Source organism: Salvelinus fontinalis, chromosome 4, assembly GCF_029448725.1.
Source record: "Salvelinus fontinalis isolate EN_2023a chromosome 4, ASM2944872v1, whole genome shotgun sequence".
Classification (NCBI taxonomy): domain Eukaryota; kingdom Metazoa; phylum Chordata; class Actinopteri; order Salmoniformes; family Salmonidae; genus Salvelinus; species Salvelinus fontinalis.
In genome coordinates, this window is record NC_074668.1 from 18,742,969 (window position 1) to 18,761,757 (window position 18,789).

General features: G+C 47.7%; 1 protein-coding gene across 14 annotated transcripts in view; it reads left to right on the forward strand.

Annotated features, from left to right (window-relative positions):
* LOC129853240 (transient receptor potential cation channel subfamily M member 3-like) overlaps positions 1-18,789 on the forward strand; it is a 260,173-nt gene that overhangs the window by 38,022 nt on the left and 203,362 nt on the right. The gene's annotated exons all lie outside the window — the stretch shown is intronic.

Below are 18,789 nucleotides of genomic sequence, written 5' to 3' on the forward strand. Positions count from 1 at the left end.
TGGAGGTAGAGAGATGAGGGGAAGGCAGAGATCTCTGGAGGTAGAGAGAGAAGGGGAAGGCAGATATCTCTGGAGGTAGAGCGGGAAGGGGAAGGCAGATATCTCTGGAGGTAGAGCGAGAAGGGGAAGGCAGATATCTCTGGAGGTAGAGAGATGAGGAGAAGGCAGAGATCTCTGGAGGTAGAAAGATAAGGGGAAGGCAGAGATCTCTGGAGGAAGAGAGATGAGGAGAAGGCAGAGATCTCTGGAGGTAGAAAGAGAAGGGGAAGGCAGATATCTCTAGAGGTAGAAAGAGAAGGAGAAGGCAGAGTTCTCTGGAGGTAGAGAGATGAGGGGAAGGCAGAGATCTCTGGAGGTAGAGAGATGAGGGGAAGGCAGATATCTCTGGAGTTAGAAAGAGAAGGGGAAGGCAGAAATCTCCGGAGGTAGAGAGAGGAGGGGAAGGCAGATATCTTTGGCGTTAGAGAGAGAAAGGGAAGGCAGAGATCTCTGGAGATAGAAAGAGAAGGGGAAGGCAGATATCTCTGGAGGTAGAGCGAGAAGGGGAAGGCAGATATCTCTGGAGGTAGAGAGAGAAGGGGAAGGCAGATATCTCTGGAGGTAGAGAGATGAGGAGAAGGCAGAGATTGAAGGTAGAGAGATGAGGGGAAGGCAGAGATCTCTGGAGGTGAAGATGAGGGGAAGGCAGAGATCTCTGGAGGTAGAGAGATGAGGGGAAGGCAGATATCTCTGGAGGCAGAGAGAGAAGGGGAAGGCAGATATCTCTGGAGGTCGAGAGATGAGGAGAAGGCAGAGATTGAAGGTAGAGAGATGAGGGGAAGGCAGATTTATCTGGAGGTGAAGATGAGGGGAAGGCAGCGATCTCTGAAAGTAGAGAGATGAGGCGAATGCAGAGATCTCTGGAGGTAGAGAGAGGAGGGGAAGGCAGATATCTCTGGAGTTAGAGAGAGAAGGGGAAGGCGGAAATCTCTGGAGGTAGAGAGAGAAGTGGAAGGCAGATATCTTTGGCGTTAGAGAGAGAGAAAGGGAAGGCAGAGATCTCTGGAGGTAGAGCGAGAAGGGGAAGGCAGATATCTCTGGAGGTAGAGAGATGAGGAGAAGGCAGAGATTGGAGGTAGAGAGATGAGGGAAAGGCAGATATCTCTGGAGGTAGAGAGATGAGGAGAAGGCAGAGATCTCTGGAGGTAGAAAGATAAGGGGAAGGCAGAGATCTCTGGAGGTAGAGAGAGAAGGGGAAGGCAGATATCTCTGGAGGTAGAGCGGGAAGGGGAAGGCAGATATCTCTGGAGGTAGAGCGAGAAGGGGAAGGCAGATATCTCTGGAGGTAGAGAGATGAGGGGAAGGCAGATATCTTTGGCGTTAGAGAGAGAAAGGGAAGGCAGAGATCTCTGGAGGTAGAAAGAGAAGGGGAAGGCAGATATCTCTGGAGGTAGAGCGAGAAGGGGAAGGCAGATATCTCTGGAGGTAGAGAAAGAAGGGGAAGGCAGATATCTCTGGAGGTAGAGAGATGAGGAGAAGGCAGAGATTGAAGGTAGAGAGATGAGGGGAAGGCAGAGATCTCTGGAGGTGAAGATGAGGGGAAGGCAGAGATCTCTGGAGGTAGAGAGATGAGGGGAAGGCAGATATCTCTGGAGGCAGAGAGAGAAGGGGAAGGCAGATATCTCTGGAGGTCGAGAGATGAGGAGAAGGCAGAGATTGAAGGTAGAGAGATGAGGGGAAGGCAGATTTATCTGGAGGTGAAGATGAGGGGAAGGCAGCGATCTCTGAAAGTAGAGAGATGAGGCGAATGCAGAGATCTCTGGAGGTAGAGAGAGGAGGGGAAGGCAGATATCTCTGGAGTTAGAGAGAGAAGGGGAAGGCGGAAATCTCTGGAGGTAGAGAGAGAAGTGGAAGGCAGATATCTTTGGCGTTAGAGAGAGAGAAAGGGAAGGCAGAGATCTCTGGAGGTAGAGCGAGAAGGGGAAGGCAGATATCTCTGGAGGTAGAGAGATGAGGAGAAGGCAGAGATTGGAGGTAGAGAGATGAGGGAAAGGCAGATATCTCTGGAGGTAGAGAGATGAGGAGAAGGCAGAGATCTCTGGAGGTAGAAAGATAAGGGGAAGGCAGAGATCTCTGGAGTTAGAGAGATGAGGGGAAGGCAGAGATCTCTGGAGGTAGAGAGAGAAGGGGAAGGCAGATATCTCTGGAGGTAGAGCGGGAAGGGGAAGGCAGATATCTCTGGAGGTAGAGCGAGAAGGGGAAGGCAGATATCTCTGGAGGTAGAGAGATGAGGAGAAGGCAGAGATCTCTGGAGGTAGAAAGATAAGGGGAAGGCAGAGATCTCTGGAGGAAGAGAGATGAGGAGAAGGCAGAGATCTCTGGAGGTAGAAAGAGAAGGGGAAGGCAGATATCTCTGGAGGTAGAAAGAGAAGGAGAAGGCAGAGTTCTCTGGAGGTAGAGAGATGAAGGGAAGGCAGAGATCTCTGGAGGTAGAGAGATGAGGGGAAGGCAGATATCTCTGGAGTTAGAAAGAGAAGGGGAAGGCAGAAATCTCTGGAGGTAGAGAGAGGAGGGGAAGGCAGATATCTTTGGCGTTAGAGAGAGAAAGGGAAGGCAGAGATCTCTGGAGGTAGAAAGAGAAGGTGAAGGCAGATATCTCTGGAGGTAGAGCGAGAAGGGGAAGGCAGATATCTCTGGAGGTAGAGAGAGAAGGGGAAGGCAGATATCTCTGGAGGTAGAGAGATGAGGAGAAGGCAGAGATTGAAGGTAGAGAGATGAGGGGAAGGCAGAGATCTCTGGAGGTGAAGATGAGGGGAAGGCAGAGATCTCTGGAGGTAGAGAGATGAGGGGAAGGCAGATATCTCTGGAGGCAGAGTGAGAAGGGGAAGGCAGATATCTCTGGAGGTCGAGGGATGAGGAGAAGGCAGAGATTGAAGGTAGAGAGATGAGGGGAAGGCAGATTTATCTGGAGGTGAAGATGAGGGGAAGGCAGCGATCTCTGAAAGTAGAGAGATGAGGCGAATGCAGAGATCTCTGGAGGTAGAGAGAGGAGGGGAAGGCAGATATCTCTGGAGGCAGAGAGATGAGGGGAAAGCAGAGATCTCTGGAGGTAGAGAGAGAAGGGGAAGGCAGATATTTCTGGAGGTAGAGAGAGGAGGGGAAGGCAGATATCTCTGGAGGTAGAAAGAGAAGGGCAAGGCAGAGATCTCTGGAGGTAGAAAGAGAAGGAGAAGGCAGAGATCTCTGGACGTAGAAAGAGAAGGGGAAGGCAGATATCTCTGGAGGCAGAGAGATGAGGGGAAAGCAGAGATCTCTGGAGGTAGAGAGAGAAGGGGAAGGCAGATATTTCTGGAGGTAGAGAGAGGAGGGGAAGGCAGATATCTCTGGAGGTAGAAAGAGAAGGGCAAGGCAGAGATCTCTGGAGGTAGAAAGAGAAGGAGAAGGCAGAGATCTCTGGACGTAGAAAGAGAAGGGGAAGGCAGATATCTCTGGAGGCAGAGAGATGAGGGGAAAGCAGAGATCTCTGGAGGTAGAGAGAGAAGGGGAAGGCAGATATCTCTGGAGGTAGAGCGGGAAGGGGAAGGCAGATATCTCTGGAGGTAGAGCGAGAAGGGGAAGGCAGATATCTCTGGAGGTAGAGAGATGAGGAGAAGGCAGAGATCTCTGGAGGTAGAAAGATAAGGGGAAGGCAGAGATCTCTGGAGGAAGAGAGATGAGGAGAAGGCAGAGATCTCTGGAGGTAGAAAGAGAAGGGGAAGGCAGATATCTCTGGAGGTAGAAAGAGAAGGAGAAGGCAGAGTTCTCTGGAGGTAGAGAGATGAGGGGAAGGCAGAGATCTCTGGAGGTAGAGAGATGAGGGGAAGGCAGATATCTCTGGAGTTAGAAAGAGAAGGGGAAGGCAGAAATCTCTGGAGGTAGAGAGAGGAGGGGAAGGCAGATATCTTTGGCGTTAGAGAGAGAAAGGGAAGGCAGAGATCTCTGGAGGTAGAAAGAGAAGGTGAAGGCAGATATCTCTGGAGGTAGAGCGAGAAGGGGAAGGCAGATATCTCTGGAGGTAGAGAGAGAAGGGGAAGGCAGATATCTCTGGAGGTAGAGAGATGAGGAGAAGGCAGAGATTGAAGGTAGAGAGATGAGGGGAAGGCAGAGATCTCTGGAGGTGAAGATGAGGGGAAGGCAGAGATCTCTGGAGGTAGAGAGATGAGGGGAAGGCAGATATCTCTGGAGGCAGAGTGAGAAGGGGAAGGCAGATATCTCTGGAGGTCGAGGGATGAGGAGAAGGCAGAGATTGAAGGTAGAGAGATGAGGGGAAGGCAGATTTATCTGGAGGTGAAGATGAGGGGAAGGCAGCGATCTCTGAAAGTAGAGAGATGAGGCGAATGCAGAGATCTCTGGAGGTAGAGAGAGGAGGGGAAGGCAGATATCTCTGGAGGCAGAGAGATGAGGGGAAAGCAGAGATCTCTGGAGGTAGAGAGAGAAGGGGAAGGCAGATATTTCTGGAGGTAGAGAGAGGAGGGGAAGGCAGATATCTCTGGAGGTAGAAAGAGAAGGGCAAGGCAGAGATCTCTGGAGGTAGAAAGAGAAGGAGAAGGCAGAGATCTCTGGACGTAGAAAGAGAAGGGGAAGGCAGATATCTCTGGAGGCAGAGAGATGAGGGGAAAGCAGAGATCTCTGGAGGTAGAGAGAGAAGGGGAAGGCAGATATCTCTGGAGGTAGAGAGAGGAGGGGAAGGCAGATATCTCTGGAGGTAGAAAGAGAAGGGGGAAGCAGATAAATCTGTAGTTAGAGAGGGGAAGGCAGAGATCTCTGGATATAGAGAGAGGAGGGGATAAAAAGACAGGGAGGGGTTGATATGTCATGACGACCGTCAACTACCATTTTCCTCACATGTTTGATGTGGATGCTGTATCAGGCTTAAGTGTAAAGTGTTCATTGTTACTGAAGTTTAGAGGGGGGAAATGGTAATGGTTGTTGCCATGAAGATCAGGTTCTCATTTGACACACCACTGGCAATGACCGTTATCTGTATGTTTTTTTGCATTCATGTTTGTGTTTGTCAGGTTTGTGCGTGTGTATGAGTTTATTTGTGTTGATATCATTGTCAACTATCATGTTATTATGGTCGAATTACCTGCTGGGGGGCCCCCATTGATTTTGTTAGTCAGTCTCACTCAGATATTTTTTCTCTCTGCCCCATTGCAAAATGAGAATAATTGCATGAAATTAGTTGTGAAATTGTTAAATCTTCTCTCTGCCCCATGGAAAAACGTGTAGAATTACAGCAAACTTAATTTAAAAAAAACATTTTCTATACACTCCATGGCGAAATGTGTAGAATTACAGGAAAGCTACTGTCAAGAGGGGGACCACTAAAATATTTTGCATTGTGGTGGGGGGGGGGGGGGGGGGGGGGGGGTGGGGGTGGATATGGGTACGCAGTCCAGCGAGTAACTGTGACACCTCATGATTATTTTTTTGTGGCCCCCACACCCATTAAAGTTTCCCATCCCTGGTTTAGATTGGTGGTCGGTGGGTATGCATGCTGGTGAAGATTTTATTAAGGGCAGTGAAATCCCACTCTTTTTTCTGCTTTACTTATGCAGCAGTGGAAACAGATGAAAGAGATAAGTGGGAGGGTGTGGATACAGGGATTGAACCGCAGTCTCCGGGGTCATAATGTGCTTGGAGTCAGTAGTGTTGACACTCGACCACAGGTTCTGCACATTGTTGGTGTTTTTTTGGTGCAAGCCTGGCTGTTGCAGGCCCATGCCACTTTTGAAGGCCGTGTGGTAGAAGGGTGTGCAACAGGAGCTTTGTCCTGGGGGCTAATCGCTCCCTCTCTCCAGATGGAGAAAACCAAGCCCAGCAGAGGTCTTCCTGCCTCAGGGTGAGAGGTGCACGGTACTGGGATCTGAAGGAAGGGGGGCAATGAGGGCTGAAAGAGCAGGTTAGCGTTTTTCGTCATGAATCTTGTTCTGGAGTCAGCTCTGCAGGCTGGTCACTAGCTGGCGAAGCCACAGTCATAAAATCTGATTTTAAACTGAACCCTAACCTTAACGACACTGCTAACCCTAATGCTTAACCTTAACCTTAAGCCTAACCTTAACCACACTGCTAACCCTAATGCCTAACCTTAACCCCACTGCTAACCCTAATGTCTAACTCTATCCTTAACCCTTAACCACACTGCTAACCCTAATGCCTAACCTTAACTCCACTGCTAACCCTAATGCCTAACCTTAACTCCACTGCTAACCCTAATGCCTAACCTTAACTCCACTGCTAACCCTAATGCCTAACTCTCCTTAAAGGTGCTACACTTAGAATTTCTCAGAATGTCTCTCCTAAGTGGAAGCTCGGTGAATTGCAACAGCACTAGGTTATATTCAAAACAATTCTCCCCCCTCCCCCACATCCCATTTCCCGCAAAATGGAGGACACTCACACTTGAGCCTTTTACTTTCGGGTTTAGTCCACCCGCTTCAAACAGCTGTAAAAAAAGGATATATATTTGTTGTTATTGAATAGGTATTTCACATCGATTTAGATGGTCCCGTGTGGCTCAGTTGGTAGAGCATGGCGCTTGCAACGCCAGGGTTGCGGGTTCAATTCCCACGGGGGGACCAGGGTTCAATTCCCACGGGGGGACCAGGATGAATATGTATGAACTTTCCAATTTGTAAGTCCCTCTGGATAAGAGCGTCTGCTAAATGACTTAAATGTAGATGGAGTAATGTTTCCCTACACTATTAAGTCCTTTCTCACATACACTGAAATTGAGAAAACAGTTTAGAATTTTTGCAACCAGGAAATGACAGAGCAATTTCTATAGTGGCCATTTGACCCAATTTCCACTAGATAACACGGCCACAAAGTAAATAATATATAAAGCCAATTTCGACTTTGCAGCTGGTCCATTTAGCGGAAATCACTCCGTTCTGCCTCAAAGACAAGACTCATCACAATAAACGTCAAACTGTGCTGAAAGAGAGGTGTGAGGCAGGGCTATTTTCACGCAGCACCTCTGGGGATAGAGCAGCTCAGAGAGGAGTGCAGAGACAGGCTGGCCCAGATCTGTCGATGTGCTCAGAGTACACATACACATGCATGGAGGCGTGCACACAGAACACGCACACACACAAAAATAAGCAAACACACAATGTACACAGATATATACACTTTCAATTATAGAGTGCATTTGGAAAGTATAGACGCCTTGACTTTTTCCAAATTTTGTTACGTTACAGCCTTATTTTAAAATTGATTAAATAGTTTTTTCCCTCATCAATCTACACACAATACCCCATGATGACAAAGCAAAAACAGGTTTTTAGACATTATCGAAAATGTATAAGAAATTGAAATCTGAAATGTGATATTTACATAAGTATTCAGACCTTTTACTCAGTACTTTGTTGAAGCACCTTTGGCAGCGATTACAGCCTTGAGCCTTCTTGGGTATGATGCTGCAAACTTGGAACACCTGTATTTGGGGAGTTTCAATCAAATCAAATCAAGTTTATTTTATATAGCCCTTCGTACATCAGCTAATATCTCGAAGTGCTGTACAGAAACCCAGCCTAAAACCCCAAACAGCAAGCAATGCAGGTGTAGAAGCACGGCGGCTAGGAAAAACTCCCCAGAAAGGCCAAAACCTAGGAAGAAACCTAGAGAGGAACCAGGCTATGAGGGGTGGCCAGTCCTCTTCTGGCTGTGCCGGGTGGAGATTATAACAGAACATGACCAAGATGTTCAAATGTTCATAAATGACCAGCATGGTCAAATAATAATCAGGAGTAAATGTCAGTTGGCTTTTCATAGCCGATCATTAAGAGTATCTCTACCGCTCCTGCGGTCTCTAGAGAGTTGAAAACAGCAGGTCTGGGACAGGTACCACGTCCGGTGGACAGGTCAGGGTTCCATAGCCGCAGGCAGAACAGTTGAAACTGGAACAGCAGCAAGGCCAGGTGGACTGGGGACAGCAAGGAGTCATCATGCCCGGTAGTCCTGACGCATGGTCCTGGGGCTCAGGTCCTCCGAGAGAGAGAAAGAAAGAGAGAAGGAGAGAATTAGAGAGAGCATACTTAAATTCACACAGGACACCGGATTATACAGGAGAAGTACTCCAGATATAACCAACTGACCCTAGCCCCCCGACACATAAACTACTGCAGCATAAATACTGGAGGCTGAGACAGGAGGGGTCAGGAGACACTGTGGCCCCATCCGATGATAACCCCGGACAGGGCCAAACAGGAAGGATATGACCCCACCCACTTTGCCAAAGCACAGCCCCCACACCACGAGAGGGATAACTTCAACCACCAACTTACCATCCTGAGACAAGGCGGAGTATAGCCCACAAAGATCTCCACCACAGCACAAACCAAGGGGGGGGGCGCCAACCCAGACAGGAAGATCACGTCAGTAACTCAACCCACTCAAGTGACGCACCCCTCCTAGGGATGGCATGAAAGAGCACCAGTAAGCCAGTGACTCAGCCCCTGTAATAGGGTTAGAGGCAGAGAATCCCAGTGGAGAGAGGGGAACCGGCCAGGCAGAGACAGCAAGGTCGGTTCGTTGCTCCAGAGCCTTTCCGTTTACCTTCACTCTCCTGGGCCAGACTACACTCAATCATATGACCTACTGAAGAGATAAGTCTTCAGTAAAGACTTAAAGGTTGAGACCGAGTCTGCGTCTCTCACATGGGTAGGCAGACTATTCCATAAAAATGGAGATCTATAGGAGAAAGCCCTGCCTCCAGCTGTTTGCTTAGAAATTCTAGGGACAATTAGGAGGCCTGCGTCTTGTGACCGTAGCGTACGTGTAGGTATGTATGGCAGGACCAACTCGGAAAGATAGGTAGGAGCAAGCCCATGTAACGCTTTATAGGTTAACAGTAAAACTTTGAAATCAGCCCTTGCCTTAACAGGAAGTCAGTGTAGGGAAGCTAGCACTGGAGTAATATGATCAAATGTCCTGGTTCTAGTCAGGATCTATCATTCTTCTATGCAAATCCTCTCAAGCTCTGTCAGGTTGGATAGGGAGCGTCGCTGCACAGCTATTTTCAGGTCTCTCCAGAGATGTTCTATTGGGTCCAAGTCCGGCCTCTGGCTGGGCCACTCAAGGACATTCAGAGACTTGTCCCGAAGCCACTCCTGCATCATCTTGGCTGTGTGCTTAGTGTTTTTGTCCTGTTGGAAGGTGAACCTTCACCCTAGTCTGAGGTCCTGAGCGCTCTGGAGCAGGTTTTCATCAAGGATCTCTCGGTACTTTGCTCCGTTCATCTTTCCCTGGATCCTGACTAGTCTCCCAGTCCCTGCCACAGACAAACATCCCCACAGCATTATGCTGCCACCACCATGCTTCACCGTAGGGATGGTATTGGCCAGGTGATGAGCAGTGCCTAGTTTCCTCCAGATGTGACACTTGGCATTCAGGCCAAAGAGTTCAATCTTGGTTTCATCAGACCAGAGAATCTTGTTTCTCATGGTCTGAGAGTCCTTTAGGTGCCATATCAAGTTGTTGAAACATCTCAAGGATGAGCAATGGAAACAGGATGCACCTGAGCTCAATTTCGTGTCTCATAGCAAAGGGTCTGAATACTTATGCATTTTTATTTTGAATACATTTGCTAAATATTCTACAAACCTGTTTTTGCTTTTATTCTGGGTGTTGTGTGTAGATTGATGAAAAAATATTTATTTTTAATCCATTTCAGAATAAGGCTGCAATGTAACAAAATGTGGAAAAAGTGAAAGGGTCTGAATACTTTCCGAATGCACGATACCTTTTAAAACACACACACACACACACACACACACACACACACACACACACACACACACACACACACACACACACACACACACACACACGCATGCACGCACGCACGCACACGCACACACACACAGGAATGCCATGCTGCATAGATCTGCTGTGTTAACATTTGCCCCTCACACACATCTCTAATGGGTTTGCCAGAGGATGTGCTCGATACTGACCTGATTATCTTCTCCTAGACTAAAGTAGGCCTGCACTGTAGTATGAATAGGAGGAAGAGTATTTGGGGGATAGGGTTAGAAATAGTGCTCAAAGGTGCAGATCTTGGTAGTACTAGCACATATTCTTGTTCACTCCTGGAGAAGGTAGAACGTGTCAAAAACATTTTGCAACATAGATGTCTTCTAAAATGGTTTGTCTCAATCCTAAAATGTTGTATTAATGCAGGACTCCAGACTATCCTCTTTATAATGTTGTATTAATGCAGGACTCCAGACTATCCTCTTCCAAATGTTGTATTAATGCAGGACTCCAGACTATCCTCTTTATAATGTTGTATTAATGCAGGACTCCAGACTATCCTCTTTATAATGTTGTATTAATGCAGGACTCCAGACTATCCTCTTTATAATGTTGTATTAATGCAGGACTCCAGACTATCCTCTTTATAATGTTGTATTAATGCAGGACTCCAGACTATCCTCTTTATAATGTTGTATTAATGCAGGACTCCAGACTATCCTCTTCCCACCTTTGCACAAAAATTCTGTCACGGATGTCACACAATAGAAAGAAAATGTTAGAATTTCACTTGCCATTGCATTCAAAGATTGTGTATAGATTTGCTATGAAATGTCCAGTCTTGTACGAAGACCAATTACCATCTGTACTTTTTTCACCTCAGTGTGACAGTAAAAGTGTGAGGTGGGTGATTGGCATTCATTGTGATGTCTGCACACTCACTGCTCAATACTAAAACCCTCCAAGGTCATTCACTGTAAATTGCCTCACAGGTTTCCTCCCTCAGTCATACTCGAGGTCCCTTTAGAGAAATAAATCAGTCTGAGATGGTAAAGTTCCGTCTTGTCCGGTATTGTTCATTCTGTCTTTTTAATCTCTTCTGATTGCAGTGGTAATTGGGTTGTTGATGGGCTTCGCTCCTCTTTCCTACAAGAAGCTGAAAACATCGAATTATACACAGTGCACTGTGTAGTAGTGGACTGCTAATATGTTGGACTGAGGCCCTCTGGTGGCCAATGCATGTGCTGCAATTGGATTTAGACAAGCGGGAAAGTGTTGCAGACACTCCACTTCTCCAGTGCAAAGCCTTCTGACAGAAACATCGTCATTAGGAAGTCAATATGTTCTCAGGAGCTCAGTGATGAGGATTGTTAAGTGATCAAAGAACAACAGAGCATGCTATTGTTATTTTACTGCTGCACTTTAATTATTTGTTACTTTATTACTTATTTTTGGGGGTATTTAAAAAAAAACTGCATTGTTGTTTAGGGGCTTATAAGTAGGTATTTCTCTGTAAGGTCTACACCTGTTCTATTCGCTGCATGTCACAAATTAAATCTGATTGGATTTTGATTTGAAAACATAATGAACATGAAGTAGTGGGGCTGGAGCTGGTGATCTGCATTAGAGGGTTGCCATCTAGTGCTTGTACAGCGGCAGCGCAGTGCAGGACCGTGACCCTCGTCTGCTGTGTGAGGTGAACAACAACAGAACTGCCTGCCGAGAGCTAGAAAAGCAACAGGTTCACAATCAGGATTGATAGAATGAGGGAGTGATCAAGGGGAGGGAGAAGAGGAAAGGGAGGATGAGAGAGAGTGTATGACATTTCTCTGTTGGTGGTCACATTGCCGTACAAAACACACACACACACACACACACACACACACACACACACACACACACACACACACACACACACACACACACACACACACACACACACACACACACACACACACACACACACACACACACACACACACACACACACATACACACACACTGTGTTAGCCTCCATGGTGCTGTGCAGTTGGATCATACTGTAGAGGTGTGTCATTCACTGTCAAAACTAGATTTGATTTGACATCTGAGAGATTGGCTGAGGTGACGGGTTAGAGTATGTCAGAGTTACCGCTAAAGGGGTTATCTTGTGAGAATGAATGGGAAATTCAATTAAGTGATTGTCTTTGTTGTGTTTCTTTCTGTTGTGTTTCTTTCTTTCTTTAAAAAACAAACAAAAGAAGATCAGCATACCAATCTGACAGCCTGTGTGTTTGGACTGTTACCTGTGGGGAGTAATAGGTTACTGTGTTGCGTGTGTTTGCAATGGTGTAACTGGGGAATAATACTGTGTGTGTGGTGTATAGTTGTACTGGTGTAACCTGTGGGGAATAATACTGTGTGTCTGGTGTCTAGTTGTACTGGTGTAACCTGTGGGGAATAATACTGTGTGTGTGGTGTCTAGTTGTACTGGTGTAACCTGTGGGGAATAACACTGTGTGTGTGGTGTCTAGTTGTACTGGTGTAACCTGTGGGGAATAATACTGTGTGTGTGGTGTCTAGTTGTACTGGTGTAACCTGTGGGGAATAATACTGTGTGTGGTGTCTAGTTGTACTGGTGTAACCTGTGGGGAATAATACTGTGTGTGTGGTGTCTAGTTGTACTGGTGTAACCTGTGGGGAATAATACTGTGTGTGTGGTGTCTAGTTGTACTGGTGTAACCTGTGGGGAATAATACTGTGTGTGTGGTGTCTAGTTGTACTGGTGTAACCTGTGGGGAATAACACTGTGTGTGTGGTGTCTAGTTGTACTGGTGTAACCTGTGGGGAATAATACTGTGTGTGTGGTGTCTAGTTGTACTGGTGTAACCTGTGGGGAATAATACTGTGTGTGTGGTGTCTAGTTGTACTGGTGTAACCTGTGGGGAATAATACTGTGTGTGTGGTGTCTAGTTGTACTGGTGTAACCTGTGGGGAATAACACTGTGTGTGTGGTGTCTAGTTGTACTGGTGTAACCTGTGGGGAGTAATACTGTGTGTGTGGTGTCTAGTTGTACTGGTGTAACCTGTGGGGAATAATACTGTGTGTGTGGTGTCTAGTTGTACTGGTGTAACCTGTGGGGAATAATACTGTGTGTGTGGTGTCTAGTTGTACTGGTGTAACCTGTGGGGAATAATACTGTGTGTGTGGTGTCTAGTTGTACTGGTGTAACCTGTGGGGAATAATACTGTGTGTATGGTGTCTAGTTGTACTGGTGTAACCTGTGGGGAATAAGACTGTGTGTGTGGTGTCTAGTTGTACTGGTGTAACCTGTGGGGAGTAATACTCTGTGTGTGGTGTCTAGTTGTACTGGTGTAACCTGTGGGGAGTAATACTCTGTGTGTGGTGTCTAGTTGTACTGGTGTAACCTGTGGGGAGTAATACTGTGTGTGTTTGCAGTAGTGCAGCGGTTAACCTGTGATTCTGTGGTGTGTTGCGGGTGGCTCTGTGTGGGTGTGTGTTAGTCTGCATGCAGCCACGACCCCGGTGTGGGAGAGTCCGTCAGGGCTCAGTGCAGCAATCTCGCTCTCCGAATAGATTCCATCTCACCAGTCACCACGGTGACCACAGACACTACTCGCTGTTCTCCCATGAGCACCGGGGCATCCTACTGGGAACCAGTCACATGACGTCCCTGTCGAAATGTAAATCACTGCACTGATAGTATTGACATATATGGTAGGACTGGTATTATCGCTATTGCTAATGTCATCCCTTTTGTTCTTAGCTAAACTCCTACCACAGTAATGACCTCAACTGCACAAGCAGTCATCAACTTTCTTCTACAGATCCCCCCCATGGTTTTAAGTGTATTTGTCACTGTTATACCAAACACACAAACACACACACACACACACACACACACACACACACACACACACACACACACACACACACACACACACACACACACACACACACACACACACACACACACACACACACACACACACACACACACACACACACACAGACAGACACACACACACAATTATTGAATCACTGCTTATTGAATCTGTCTGTACCAGTCTGAACTTGTGAAGGCTGCTGCTAAGGGGATCCATCTTTTGCATTAGCATGACATTTTTTTCTCAAGGTTTTAATTATTGGGTACTAAGAGGTGTTTGCAGCTTTGTTTCAGCTTGTCCCTTTGGACAAGATGTTGTTGTGGTTATGGGGTCCTTTCACTAGGGAGGCGCTAGAGTAACCCAGACAAAAAAAACTGTCTGTCTTGAGCTTTCGCTAGCAAACTTGTATCGACTGGGTCCAGCCCTCTAGCGAATTTGCAACATTATCGAACTGGGTCCAGCCTGCTAGCGAACTTGCAACATTATCGACTGGATCCAGCCTGCTAGCGAACTTGCAACATTATCGACTGGATCCAGCCCTCTAGCGAATTTGCAACATTATCAAACTGGGTCCAGCCTGCTAGCGAACTTGCAACATTATCGACTGGATCCAGCCCTCTAGCGAATTTGCAACATTATCGAACTGGGTCCAGCCTGCTAGCGAACTTGCAACATTATCGACTGGATTCAGCCCTCTAGCGAATTTGCAACATTATCGAACTGGGTCCAGCCTGCTAGCGAACTTGCAACATTATCTACTGGATCCAGCCCTCTAGCGAATTTGCAACATTATCGAACTGGGTCCAGCCTGCTAGCGAACTTGCAACATTATCGACTTGGTCCAGCCTGCTAGTGAACTTGCAACATTATCGACTGGGTCCAGCCTGCTAGTGAACTTGCAACATTATCGACTGGGTCCAGCCTGCTAGCGAACTGGCAACATTATCGACTGGGTCCAGCCTGCTAGTGAACTTGCAACATTATCGACTGGGTCCAGCCTGCTAGCGAACTGGCAACATTATCGACTGGGTCCAGCCTGCTAGTGAACTTGCAACATTATCGACTGGGTCCAGCCTGCTAGCGAACTTGCAACATTATCGACTGGGTCGAGCCTGCTAGTGAACTTGCAACATTATCGAACTGGGTCCAGCCTGCTAGTGAACTTGCAACATTATCGACTGGATCCAGCCTGCTAGCGAACTTGCAACATTATCGACTTGGTCCAGCCTGCTAGTGAACTTGCAACATTATCGACTGGGTCCAGCCTGCTAGCGAACTTGCAACATTATCGACTGGGTCCCGCCTGCTAGCGAACTTGCAACATTATCGACTGGGTCCAGCCTGCTAGCGAACTGGCAACATTATCGACTGGGTCCAGCCTGCTAGTGAACTTGCAACATTATCGACTGGGTCCAGCCTGCTAGTGAACTTGCGACATTATCGACTGGGTCCAGCCTGCTAGCGAACTGGCAACATTATCGACTGGGTCCAGCCTGCTAGTGAACTTGCAACATTATCGACTGGGTCCAGCCTGCTAGTGAACTTGCAACATTATCGACTGGATCCAGCCTGCTAGCGAACTTGCAACATTATCGACTGGGTCCAGCCTGCTAGCGAATTTGCAACATTATCGACTGGATCCAGCCTGCTAGCGAACTTGCAACATTATCGACTGGGTCCAGCCTGCTAGCGAACTTGCAACATTATCGACTGGGTCCAGCCTGCTAGCGAACTTGCAACATTATCGACTGGGTCCAGCCTGCTAGTGAACTTGCAACATTATCGACTGGGTCCAGCCTGCTAGTGAACTTGCAACATTATCGACTGGGTCCAGCCTGCTAGTGAACTTGCAACATTATCGACTGGGTCCAGCCTGCTAGCGAACTGGCAACATTATCGACTGGGTCCAGCCTGCTAGTGAACTTGCAACATTATCGACTGGGTCCAGCCTGCTAGCGAACTTGCAACATTATCGACTGGGTCCAGCCTGCTAGCGAACTTGCAACATTATCGACTGGGTCCAGCCTGCTAGCGAACTTGCAACATTATCGACTGGGTCCAGCCTGCTAGTGAACTTGCAACATTATCGAACTGGGTCCAGCCTGCTGGCGAACTTGCAACATTATCGACTGGGTCCAGCCTGCTAGCGAACTTGCAACATTATCGACTGGGTCCAGCCTGCTAGTGAACTTGCAACATTATCGAACTGGGTCCAGCCTGCTAGTGAACTTGCAACATTATCGACTGGATCCAGCCTGCTAGCGAACTTGCAACATTATCGACTTGGTCCAGCCTGCTAGTGAACTTGCAACATTATCGACTGGATCCAGCCTGCTAGTGAACTTGCAACATTATCGACTGGGTCCAGCCTGCTAGCGAACTTGCAACATTATCGACTGGGTCCAGCCTGCTAGCGAACTTGCAACATTATCGACTGGGTCCAGCCTGCTAGTGAACTTGCAACATTATCGAACTGGGTCCAGCCTGCTGGCGAACTTGCAACATTATCGACTGGGTCCAGCCTGCTAGCGAACTTGCAACATTATCGACTGGGTCCAGCCTGCTAGTGAACTTGCAACATTATCGAACTGGGTCCAGCCTGCTAGTGAACTTGCAACATTATCGACTGGATCCAGCCTGCTAGCGAACTTGCAACATTATCGACTTGGTCCAGCCTGCTAGTGAACTTGCAACATTATCGACTGGATCCAGCCTGCTAGTGAACTTGCAACATTATCGACTGGGTCCAGCCTGCTAGCGAACTGGCAACATTATCGACTGGGTCCAGCCTGCTAGTGAACTTGCAACATTATCGACTGGGTCCAGCCTGCTAGCGAACTTGCAACATTATCGAACTGGGTCCAGCCTGCTAGTGAACTTGCAACATTATCGACTGGATCCAGCCTGCTAGCGAACTTGCAACATTATCGACTTGGTCCAGCCTGCTAGTGAACTTGCAACATTATCGACTGGGTCCAGCCTGCTAGTGAACTTGCAACATTATCGACTGGGTCCAGCCTGCTAGCGAACTGGCAACATTATCGACTGGGTCCAGCCTGCTAGTGAACTTGCAACATTATCGACTGGGTCCAGCCTGCTAGCGAACTTGCAACATTATCGACTGGGTCCAGCCTGCTAGCGAACTTGCAACATTATCGACTGGGTCCAGCCTGCTAGCGAACTTGCAACATTATCGACTGGGTCGAGCCTGCTAGTGAACTTGCAACATTATCGAACTGGGTCCAGCCTGCTAGTGAACTTGCAACATTATCGACTGGATCCAGCCTGCTAGCGAACTTGCAACATTATCGACTTGGTCCAGCCTGCTAGTGAACTTGCAACATTATCGACTGGGTCCAGCCTGCTAGCGAACTTGCAACATTATCGACTGGGTCCCGCCTGCTAGCGAACTTGCAACATTATCGACTGGGTCCAGCCTGCTAGCGAACTGGCAACATTATCGACTGGGTCCAGCCTGCTAGTGAACTTGCAACATTATCGACTGGGTCCAGCCTGCTAGTGAACTTGCGACATTATCGACTGGGTCCAGCCTGCTAGCGAACTGGCAACATTATCGACTGGGTCCAGCCTGCTAGTGAACTTGCAACATTATCGACTGGGTCCAGCCTGCTAGTGAACTTGCAACATTATCGACTGGATCCAGCCTGCTAGCGAACTTGCAACATTATCGACTGGGTCCAGCCTGCTAGGGAACTTGCAACATTATCGACTGGGTCCAGCCTGCTAGCGAATTTGCAACATTATCGACTGGATCCAGCCTGCTAGCGAAATTGCAACATTATCGACTGGGTCCAGCCTGCTAGTGAACTTGCAACATTATCGACTGGGTCCAGCCTGCTAGCGAACTTGCAACATTATCGACTGGGTCCAGCCTGCTAGTGAACTTGCAACATTATCGACTGGGTCCAGCCTGCAAGCGAACTGGCAACATTATCGACTGGGTCCAGCCTGCTAGAGAACTTGCAACATTATCGACTGGGTCCAGCCTGCTAGCGAACTTGCAAAATTATCGACTGGGTCCAGCCTGCTAGCGAACTGGCAACATTATCGACTGGGTCCAGCCTGCTAGCGAACTTGCAACATTATCGACTGGATCCAGCCTGCTAGCGAACTTGCAACATTATCGACTGGGTCCAGCCTGCTAGCGAATTTGCAACATTATCGACTGGATCCAGCCTGCTAGCGAACTTGCAACATTATCGACTGGGTCCAGCCTGCTAGTGAACTTGCAACATTATTGAACTGGGTCCAGCCTGCTAGTGAACTTGCAACATTATCGACTGGATCCAGCCTGCTAGCGAACTTGCAACATTATCGACTTGGTCCAGCCTGCTAGTGAACTTGCAACATTATCGACTGGATCCAGCCTGCTAGCGAACTTGCAACATTATCGACTGGGTCCAGCCTGCTAGCGAACTTGCAACATTATCGACTGGGTCCAGCCTGCTAGTGAACTTGCAACATTATCGACTGGGTCCAGCCTGCTAGCGAACTTGCAACATTATCGACTGGGTCCAGCCTGCTAGCGAACTTGCAACATTATCGACTGGGTCCAGCCTGCTAGTGAACTGGCAACATTGTTTCAACTGGACCCTCACAGTTTCCATCGCCGATGAGTTCAGGACAGACACAGCTCTATTTGGGTCCTGTATGTCAGCCCCTTTTCAGGGGTCCCGACTTTTCTTTTTAGATAAAAGGTCAATTTTTCAGCAAGACGCATCAATTAATTCAGGCTATAAGAGTGTAAGCCTAATGACAATCGCAGAATGACATCACACTTTTTGGTGTTTTGTAACAGGTGTGTCTTTCCCTTCATCAAATGGCAGGTGCACAGTGCGCTGTTTGGATTATTGGACCAACATGTGCTGGTAGCATACTTTTTAAAGTGATTTGTTTGACAATCAGATGAAAACATCTTGACTGGTTGTGTTCATGCCACATTTAAAGGTAATCCATGTTGCCTGTTAAAGCACATGTCTATTAGGCCCATCATTTTTTGTGCAGGTGCAAGAGTACGCACAAATGTGCGGGAATGTGTTGAAACAAAAATAGAACCCTGAATGTCACGGTATAATTTGCACTTTACACACACACACACAC